Raw genomic sequence first — 9,380 nt, forward strand, 5'->3', positions numbered from 1 at the left:
CCCCATGGACAAGAATGTCCATGCCTACCCATCAGCACTGGGGAAGACACAGAGACAGAAAAGCCTGTTCCCCATCCCCAGGAAACTTGAGATTGCCCAGGAGAAAAGACGAGGAATAGGAAGTGAGCACAGAATGGACCCTTGTTGGCAGGCATGTTCCAGCACAGGCCTGCGGTCTGGAACATGGGCCATGGGGCTCCCGTCAGGTGGTGGAACTGGTCCCCCTTCTTAGCACTGGGCTCTGCCTCCATCCTCACTAGCCACCTATCTTCTACTATGTGAAGTAGTCACACTGTGTGATGGTCATTCACCCTTATGAAGGCATTCTGAATAAGAAGGTGTTTCTGAGTCAGAAAGGACAGTCTTACAGGGGGGTTTGCATCTAGTTGCTTGTGCAAGTAAAGGCCTGCCCACTTTGAGCCCAGCGAGTTTGGGAGGTGTGCATTTCTCTTCTGACGGTAAGTCCCGTGTCACTTGGTGCCTTTCTGAGCGGCACCCTGCCCCCTTATAGTGGTTTCTCTTGTGCACCAGGCCCTCTCGTGTGCTCCTTTCTGTCCCTGAGCCCTCTGTCAGACTCAGTGGTTTCTGTGGACCTGAATAGAGGACATCCTTCAGCAGGTGGGCTTTGAGAAGGTGGAAGCTCAGAGAAGGGGGTGTTGCTGAGTGTGCTCCAGAATAAACAGGAGATGATTGGGAGCAATAGAGCAGAGGTTGATGAGGCCGGGCTGGGTCTGTGTGTGTTGCTGGGAGCTTTGTAGTGCCAGGGATTCTTTGGAGATTCCAAGCATTAGGTGGGAGGGTGGCGTCTAGGTTCTCGATAGCAAGGAAATGCATTAGGAAGTGCTACGGAAGACTCGCAGAGGAAGACCCACTGGGGGCTGGTGGAATAATCCCCATTTGGAATGAGGGATCCTGGAGTCCTGGGGATGTTTGGGGCAGATCGGGGATTCCGGAGAGTAGGCCCCACATGGTACACGTGAGCCGTAGTTAGGGAAGAGGAGTTGTGGGGCAGAACCCTCCCTCAGAGCTGCAGGAGGAGCATCATCTTATGAGGCAGATCTAGAAGGGACCTCCAGCTGCCTTCATACCCAGAGAGTATGTCCAGCCCTGCTTTGACAGCCCTGGCTGGGGCCCAGCGGTGGAAGGAGGCACACAAGTGGGGCCTCCTTCATACCTGCCCCACGATGCTGACACTGGATGCTCCAGCCCCAACCTGTGGTCCCATACTCCCCTCCATCCAGGTCCGAGATGTTTGTTCCTTTCACTCCTCACACGAGGCTTCCGCTCAGGACTTTCCTCTGTTCCCAGTGTCAACCTAAGAAGTTTGACCAGCTCTCAGTTATTCAGTTCAAAGATTTCTTCCGTTAAAAATAGTGCCAACCCACGCCATCATGTAGCTCACTGAGTACCAGGCACAGGGCTGAGGATGCTACACCCAGCATGTCTAATCTCTACAATAATCTTGCCAGTGGTATAATCCCCTTGTTTTACAGATTAGTAAACTGAGGCTAGTGAGGAAGTAGCTTGTCCAGGGCCTCACAGAGGGTGGCAGGACTAGGATTTGAATCTAGGCCGGCCCTCTTAGCTTCAGAGTTCTTGCCCTTCCCAGACCCATAGTCTGCTTTCCCCAGCACGCGTGCGTCAGCATGTTGCTGGAGTCTTCGTTTCCGCCCGGTCCCAGGCCGTCATCTGTGGACGTCTCTGCCCTCCCCGGCCTGTAGGTTTCTGAGGACAGCATGTGTATCAGCACATATGTTCACAGTGCTTTCTCCGGCTTCTCTCGAGGGCAGCACCAGTGGTTGTCAGTGATGCCCTGGGCAAGGACCCAAACGTGACTGTCAGGCAGACGAGGTCACACCTGCTACCTGCTACCTGGAGTGTTCTTTTCTGGGACTGGACCCCAGGAAGAAGTGGGGCACCTCTTGGAGATGCAGTTAGGGGGTTGGCCAAACCTTCCTAGAAGCAAATGCAGGAATCTTGGGAGAACAGAGTTCTGAGAACGAGAAGGCTGTGGCAGGTGATTTTGAGAGGAGAAATCTGAATTTTTGTCCAGTGTCTGGAGGTACTAGAGTGGAGAGGGCCAAGCTGGGGTCATGCTGGAAGTGATAGGGAGACAGGTTGGCCAGATACGAGGAAGGCCTGTGTGAGTTTGAGAGCAGGTTGGAGACACAGTCACCTTGAAGGAGCTTCCTCTCACAGGAGCCCCAGGAGATCTGGCGCAGCTGCTGCTAAAGGAGTGACACAGAAGGTGAATCACCATCTGTAGACCATACTAGAGGGCTGTTATGGTCCCACCAACTTGGAGATGCTGTGATTCACTTGACATGAAATGTGACATTGTGGGCCTAATGTCATTGCTTTTGTCAAGAGTTCTATTCCTAGAGGCAGGATGGATGAAGAGGTTCTTGTGGGACTGATGACAGAGTGAGGCCATCAGCAGCTTTGCTGTCTGCCACATTTAGCAGCTTTTAATTGTCACCCTCCTCTGCTTGGGCAGTCTGTGAGCTGTGGGTGGGCCCAGGTGACGGCACCAGGAACAGGTGGGCTTGGGCAGAGCTCCTCCCAGAGCCTTGCTTAGGAGAGTGAGTGCTGCCAGGCAGGGGCCTGGACCCCAGTGGGAGAGGAAGCCCACCTGCCACTCCCCGGGGCATTGTGTTGGTGAGGGGCTGGCTCTCCAGGGGGGCGTTTCTGGGCTGCAGGCTGACTATCCATCCATTTGGGCCAAGGGACACCTGCTCAGGGCCAGCGAGTTGCACCCTGTGGTTGTTCTGAGAGCCCTGCAGTAGCGTGACTGCCCAGAGCCAGAGTGGACGTTTATGAGACCATCCCAGCTCGCCGCCGCATCTCGTAGCAACTGAGACATGTGCCATTCTCCCCTGGGATGTCGAAGATAAAATGAGGTGTGGAGCGTGTGGTGTGTCCTGCTCTCCAGGCAAAGGGGGCCAGAGCCTGTGGGGCTGCTCGTGCAGCCTGCTTCACGTGCTCCAACAGGGAGCTGGCAGGGGAGCAGGGTAGGGCCTTGCCTGGGAGCTGTGGGGAGGGCGGCCAGGGGCCATGGGAGAGCTGGAGATTTGACGTTACAGGCAGCAGAGCAGAATGCAAGGAGGCAGGTGGTGGATTTCCAGGCTTGTGCTTGGATTCTACTAGACGCCTTTAATTGCCTCGTGTCCCCACTGTCCATGTGGGTAGGGGCTCATGTGCGCCACTGGCCCACCACTGGCTCCCTGGAGCCCCGCCGTCTTCTCTGCTACTGTTGCCTTGGTTACACACTCACCTCCTGTGCTGGCAGAAGCAAATGCCCATCTCCCCACATTGTTGCACTAAGCCAGTTTAGCCAAAATATTTTACTCTGCCCACCTACGGCACCTTGTTACCCCAAGGTTCTTTCATCACTGCTGTTTCCCACCCCCTGCCAAGGTCTCTTCAACAAAGGGGTTTATTGTGGGTTGTGTTTGGAGCAGCTTCTGGTGCCGCATCCATCCCCTCCCTCTCCTGCTCTTCACATTGTCTGTCTCCGCCTGCAGAGCTCTGCTGTTTCACAGGCCCTGTTGTTTCTAAGCCCTTGAGTTTCTCTGGAAGCTGATGGGGCGGTTGCTCCCACATGCTGACCTCTTTAAATCTGCTGCGACCTCCCACACTCATCCCCCAGCCAACCCCACCGAGGTGGTTAATGATGACCTGATCCAACCACCCTGCGTGGCCGCACCTCTCCAAGCTCTTCTTCTTCAGAGGTTCCTGTCTCCCAGTGTGAGGGTGATGCCCAGACCTGAGCTTCACTCCAGAGAGGCCCTGAGTCACCTCATCTCTTCACTCTTCCTGCCTGCACACGCAGACCAAGTGCCTGCCCTCCGCCGAATCATTTGCACCCAGGGTTGCAGAGACACAGGCCTCTGGGGATAGAGGCCACGGTATGGATGACATGCTGACAGCCACCAGGATTCAAACTGCCTCAGAAATTGTTAGAATGGTAGGAAGTTTTACAAAAAACAAATGCCAGCGTGGGCCTTGGAAATCACTTCACTTCAGCAGAACTCATGAGTGGAGATAGAGGAGACCATTATGCAGCTGGCTCTGAAATCCAGAACCTTTTAGGGGCTGTTCTAGGACACTGGTAAAAGCAGACACCACTTGGTCACTGACATAGGTTGTCAACATCCTCGATTCCAAGGCCAGCACTCAGCACCCTTCCTCACTCTTGACTTGCGCCCTGTTGCCCCCCGTCCCTGTCCTCACACTGCGGACTCTGGGCAGGGACACGTGGGGGCGCAGAATTTCATCTCGTTACTCATCTCAAGTTTAGAACACAGCTTTGGTAACCTTTAAGTTGTCACGCCTTTTCTTATTTTATTTTTATCTTCGAGATTCTCTGCCTTTTTAAAAAACTCTATTATCTTCCTTCTTTTTCTCCTGTCAGACTCCTTCCCTGAACATCTTTCTCTGCTGCTCAGGTCCCCCTACCCACATCCCACCCCAGCATGGTGGGTTCTATCTGGTCTGGAAGTCCAGACACCAGGATGTGAGTGTCTTGCTCAGAGGAGGAGGTGCGGGCTCTATCGCCACACAGTGTCTAATCCTGCTGATTTTTTCAAAACATTTTTCCTCATGGTCCACATCAGACAGAGTGTGCTGTTCTTGTCATATTAACAGTTCTGCTCTCCTGAGAAAGCCTGAAGCTTCACTTCCCAGAATTCCCTTTATGCCCTTTTGCCTGCTCTCATTCAGGCTCGAGTCACTCCAGGAAGGGGACCTCTGAGGCCGGCAGTGCTGGAGCTGAAAACACGTCTTGAGACAAAGCTGAGGGAAGAACTGAGTCATGGCAGCAAAGCCCAGGCTTCTCTCCTCCCTTCTTCCCCCAGCACCTCTTTGCTGGGCCTCCCTCCTCTGCCAGGGAACCTTCCCCAGAGTCGTCATGGGCTGGAAAAGAACCCGTGGAGGTCAGAACATCAACACAGCTTAAGTGTCAGAAGCTCTGCTTCTGTTCCTCACATGCAGCCAAGTGGGAAAAAAAGATGGGGAGCCATCTTCGTAGAACCCAGCCTTCAAAAACACTTAGCATTCATTCAGTTCCTCCATTTTAAAAGTGAGGCTGTGATTTCTCCATGTTGAGCAGACAAGGTGGACCTAGAATGCAGGTCATGGGCATTCCAGCCCATCACTTAAGTCTGTCACCCAGATGCCATCCCAGAGAGACACTGGACCTCTTTCTCCCCTTGCTTGAGAGTGGTCAGACCCACTTACTGGAGGGAATCTTGGGTGAGCTCTGTGAGCTGGGCCTGCTGCTGGAAGGAAGCATCTTCCTCCTCCCTCTGCAGCCAAAAGAGCTGGTTGGTCCTTGTTCTCATGCTTTAGCCCTTGGACTTAGCTACTTGGTTGTAGTTCAGGTAACATCCTTGCTGGGCCCTTGTGATGGTAGAGCTGGAGCGAGTGAGTGAGGCTGGGGCGGGAGGAAGTGCAGCCTCTGGGCCGGAGTGGAAGCCCTTTCCAGTCTGGTGCCCCCTCCAAAGGGAAAGTCAGATTCTGCTGCTGTGCATCACCAGGAGGGAACGGTTCTGCAGAAGCAGGGCCATGAAGACGAGTGAAGTTGCTAAGGGAGTGCTCATGCGTGAGGTCCTTTCTCCACCCTGTTGGTTTCTGTGCTGTTACAGTATCGGGAATTGCAGGGACTCTGGCAGTTAGAGTGTAAGAAGAAGGGTGGCTGGCTGGCTGGTCAGAAACAGGTTGGAGGTGATGCCCTTCTTCCTACAGCCTCTCCTCGTCATCCTCTCGGGGCTGGGCCCCTCGCCTGCATAGCTCATGAGAGTGGACAGAAGCATGGGGGCTGTCACCCAGAGGACTGCAGCTGTCCTCTGGTCCCACAGCAGAGGGAGACTGGAGTGACTGGGGCCAAGGCAGGCTGACATTGTGATGTTCCTTTCCATGCCTCTGCCAGCCCAGAAACGGGTGGAAGCCTCTGGGAGACTGGCCAGTGGTACCTGGGGCCTATCCCTTCTACCACCCACCTGCGGCCCGTATGTGTCCTTGATCTGGCCCCAAGTATACTGAGGCAAGAGTTCATCCTTTACCCGCAGCTGGCAGTTAGAGCTGTGGAAACTGGAGGGCATGACAGGTTGCCCTTTTTCTGTTTCTCGTTTTGACTGCATCATGCGGCCATACAGGATCTTAGTTCCCTGACCAGGGATCAGACCCGCGCCCCTTTCTGCTGGAATGCCAAGGAAGTCCCATCTCATGTTCCTTTTCTTTTTCCTCACTTGGCTGCATGTGAGGAACAGAATGCTACCTGGCCGGTCAGTCAGATGCTGCCAGACATGGCTCATGTGGCTGCAGAGGCCCGAGCATGTTGGGGAGGCAAGTGGGTTGGTCTGCAGGTGTTGATCACTTTCTTAGGAGGTGCTGAGTTTGACTTGGCTAGAAGCGTGGCCAGGTGTGAGTGTGGAAAGCCTTGCTTTTCCTTTGTGAGCCCTGTTGGAGGCTTCAGCGGGACTCCAAAGGGTCACTCTTCTGGAGGTCAGCATAAGCCCCTGCCCCGCTGTCAGGGGGCTGGCTTGGGGACCACCTTTCTGTATTGGGCCTGTTTGGCTTCCCACTGCAAAGTTCCTCAGTGTGTGAGGGTTAGGCTGGGTGCCACTGCACAATCTGGCTCTCAGGACGGGATAACTCAAGTCACATTGCCTTAAGGGACCCATCTGGCTCAGCTACTCACAGCTCTTCAAAGATTGGGGGCGGGGGGCACTGCCAGCGAGGGTGTGCTGGCCCTCAGATTAATGAGCTCATCGGCATTCCTCACAGTGCCGTCCGAACACAGTAATTGGAGAGGCGAGCGCCTGGGGGGAGGAGGGTGGGCAATCAATTGGGCTCTCTTTGGTGTTAACGGCAACAAGCAGCAGGAGGTGATGCCTGGTGTGAGTTGTGTCACTTTGGAGATGAAGATGCTTAAGCCCCCAGTACGGGTCTGGGGAGAGGCGCCTCTGAGACCGCCCTGGACTGGTCCGGAGCTGCAGGGGGCCTTGGTTTGCCGGGGTGTGGATCTGAAGTGGGGGTGCCTCCCATCCATCCATGTTCAGGCTCCTGACTTGTTTGTTCTGTCATTTGAGGAGGAGCTGCCTTTCTTCTGGCTTGACTGGACCGAGGGCCAAGGCAGAGTCCATGCCCCAGCCCTGTTTGGCCAGGCTGTGCTGCAGCCCTGTCTTGGAGCTGTCCCACCAGCAGGCCAGGCTGAGTGGCAGCGTGCTCCCCAGTGATTTTTCCTTTTCTTGGAGACCACAAAAGGGCAGCACAAGCCCAGGTATTCCCATGACCCAGCCGTTCCAGCTCCGGGTTTGCTTTGTCCATCTGTGCCGCATTATGCCTTCATTTTTCTCGCTCTCAAATGAGTGACGGGGATGCAGATGGTCTGGGGTCTAGTTTGGCTGGCCCCTCACAGTGGTTGCTTGTGTTCAGGTGGCAGCAGCAAACCCCGGGCTTTTTGGCACTGTGAGCCTGGAGCTGCGTGGCAGCTGTCCAGTCCATCCAGTCCAGTCCCCCTGCATGTCGGCCTCAGTATCGGAGCCCCGAGCTACACAGGCCCGCCTGTGGGGAAACTGGACCAGGCTGCCGGTGTGGGAGGGCTGTTGCTCCCTGCTCTCCCTCACTGCTCTTAGTACAGGATTTAGGATCCCTAACTGCCCGCCTCATGGAGGCCAGTAGCTCCCCAGGAATCACTAGGAGCTGGCCCATTGGTGAGGAGGACCCTGGTAGGTAGCTGTTTAGAAACCTGGGCTTTCAGTCACTTTCTTCCAGTTTGGCTCAGTAGAAGTTGATGTGGGATTTGCTTTCCAAAGGGCAAGTAATGATAACAACTCCACGTTGTCCCATCCTATCTTCAGGACTCCAAATGGGTCTTTTCTCTGTCACCTACCTCTCCCCACCCACTGCCACCCTGCCCCCCATCAGTACATCAGCATCAGTGGGGAAGGGCTTGGGGAAGAGTTGGAGCTCAAAGAAGCCAGAAGCAGGGTGGTGATGGTGTGTAAAAGCATCTTCTGGGTGGACATGCAGCTGCCCCAAGTGTGGGCTCTCAGACTTTCCTGAGTCCCTTGGTGTGTGTGTTCAGGGGTTCCTTAAGGTGAAGGGCATCATGGGGTAGACCAGGCAGACCACCCTCTCACCTGGCAGAAAGGAGGGTGATGGTCTCCCTGACTTCCCAACCAAGCCGCCTGGAACAGGCTCAGCAAAAGTCCGAGCCACCTACCCTTTGGAGACTGTCAGACCCCGTGCCAGAGTGCTCCCAAGAGAGGCAGGGGCTCAGAGCAGTGCTGCATGCACCCTCCTTCAGCAGAGTAACCTGAGGCCTGGGCCTCTGAGCCCCATGTCCTAGAAGCAGCTGCCATCAGGTGCCATGCGTGGGTTGTTTACTCACTGAGTCTCTATCTGCTGAGTGCCTCCTTTATACCCAGCAATAGGCACTGATGACTAGCTGAGCATGGTCTAATGAGCACAGTAAACCTGAAATTGTTGGAATAATTGTTTAGCACTGGGGGCTAAGAGGGAGTATGAGCAAATGTCTTTTAACCTGAGAAATGGGGATTCAGCCAGGTGAAGGGTTGTGCAGGCTGAGACCTGGAGACAGACGACTGCTTGATGTGTCGCTGTGATGAGGCAGCTGTGGGTGCATGTAGCTGAGCAGGCTTTGTGCTGAGGAAAGAATACACTAAGATGAGGCTGGTACAGGACACTGCCAGGAGTGCTGTGTGACTTAGGGAAGTCATGCAGACATGAGAAGTACCCCTGAGAAGGGTCCCGGTCCCTGCTGGGCTCCCGCGATCCCCCTGCCCTCCCATCAGGTGAAGAAATCTAGTTGCCTTGAATTTTTTCCTCTTCTCTCCATGGCTGAGAGGCTGAGACTGATGCAGAGAATGCAGTAATCATTTTGGCCACTCTTTCAGTTAGAGAGAGGACAGGCCCTCTCTGTAAGGACTAGGAAGTGGCCTGGAATGGGGTGTCCAGGGATGGGAGCTTAAGTGCAGCTTAAGATGTGGTGGAAGATTTGGTCATTCTCATTAGATCCCCCTGAGTTGTAGTGTCCTAGGGTAGGATGGGTGGTCTTGACTGGGGCTGCCTCCTTGAACTAGGCTTTGAGTCCACGGCACCTTAGAAGTTTGTTCCTTGGGGAGGGGTGGGACCTTCTCCTGTCACACTCCATGTCACCTGGAGAGTAGCCTCTGCTCAGCACTGGGTGGGAAGGGGAGTCTCAGAATAATTTACATGGGAGAAGCGGGGCGGTGCCTCTCTGGGGGCGAGCGCAGCGCTGCTGGACAGGTCTTGAGTGCTGTGTGGGTGACATCTTCGTCCTGGGGAGGGCAGTGATTAGTGTGCTCGCTCTAATGCTTGTCCTTGGCCTCTAG

At 54.8% G+C, this 9,380-nt stretch overlaps 1 protein-coding gene across 1 annotated transcript in view; it reads left to right on the forward strand.

Moving 5' to 3' along the window:
* The window catches only part of PSKH1 (protein serine kinase H1), a 39,059-nt gene that overhangs the window by 13,594 nt on the left and 16,085 nt on the right, over positions 1–9,380 (forward strand). The window lies entirely within an intron of this gene.

The sequence above is a fragment of the Bos javanicus genome, chromosome 18 (genome assembly GCF_032452875.1).
Source record: "Bos javanicus breed banteng chromosome 18, ARS-OSU_banteng_1.0, whole genome shotgun sequence".
In the NCBI taxonomy this organism is placed as follows: Eukaryota; Metazoa; Chordata; class Mammalia; order Artiodactyla; family Bovidae; genus Bos; species Bos javanicus.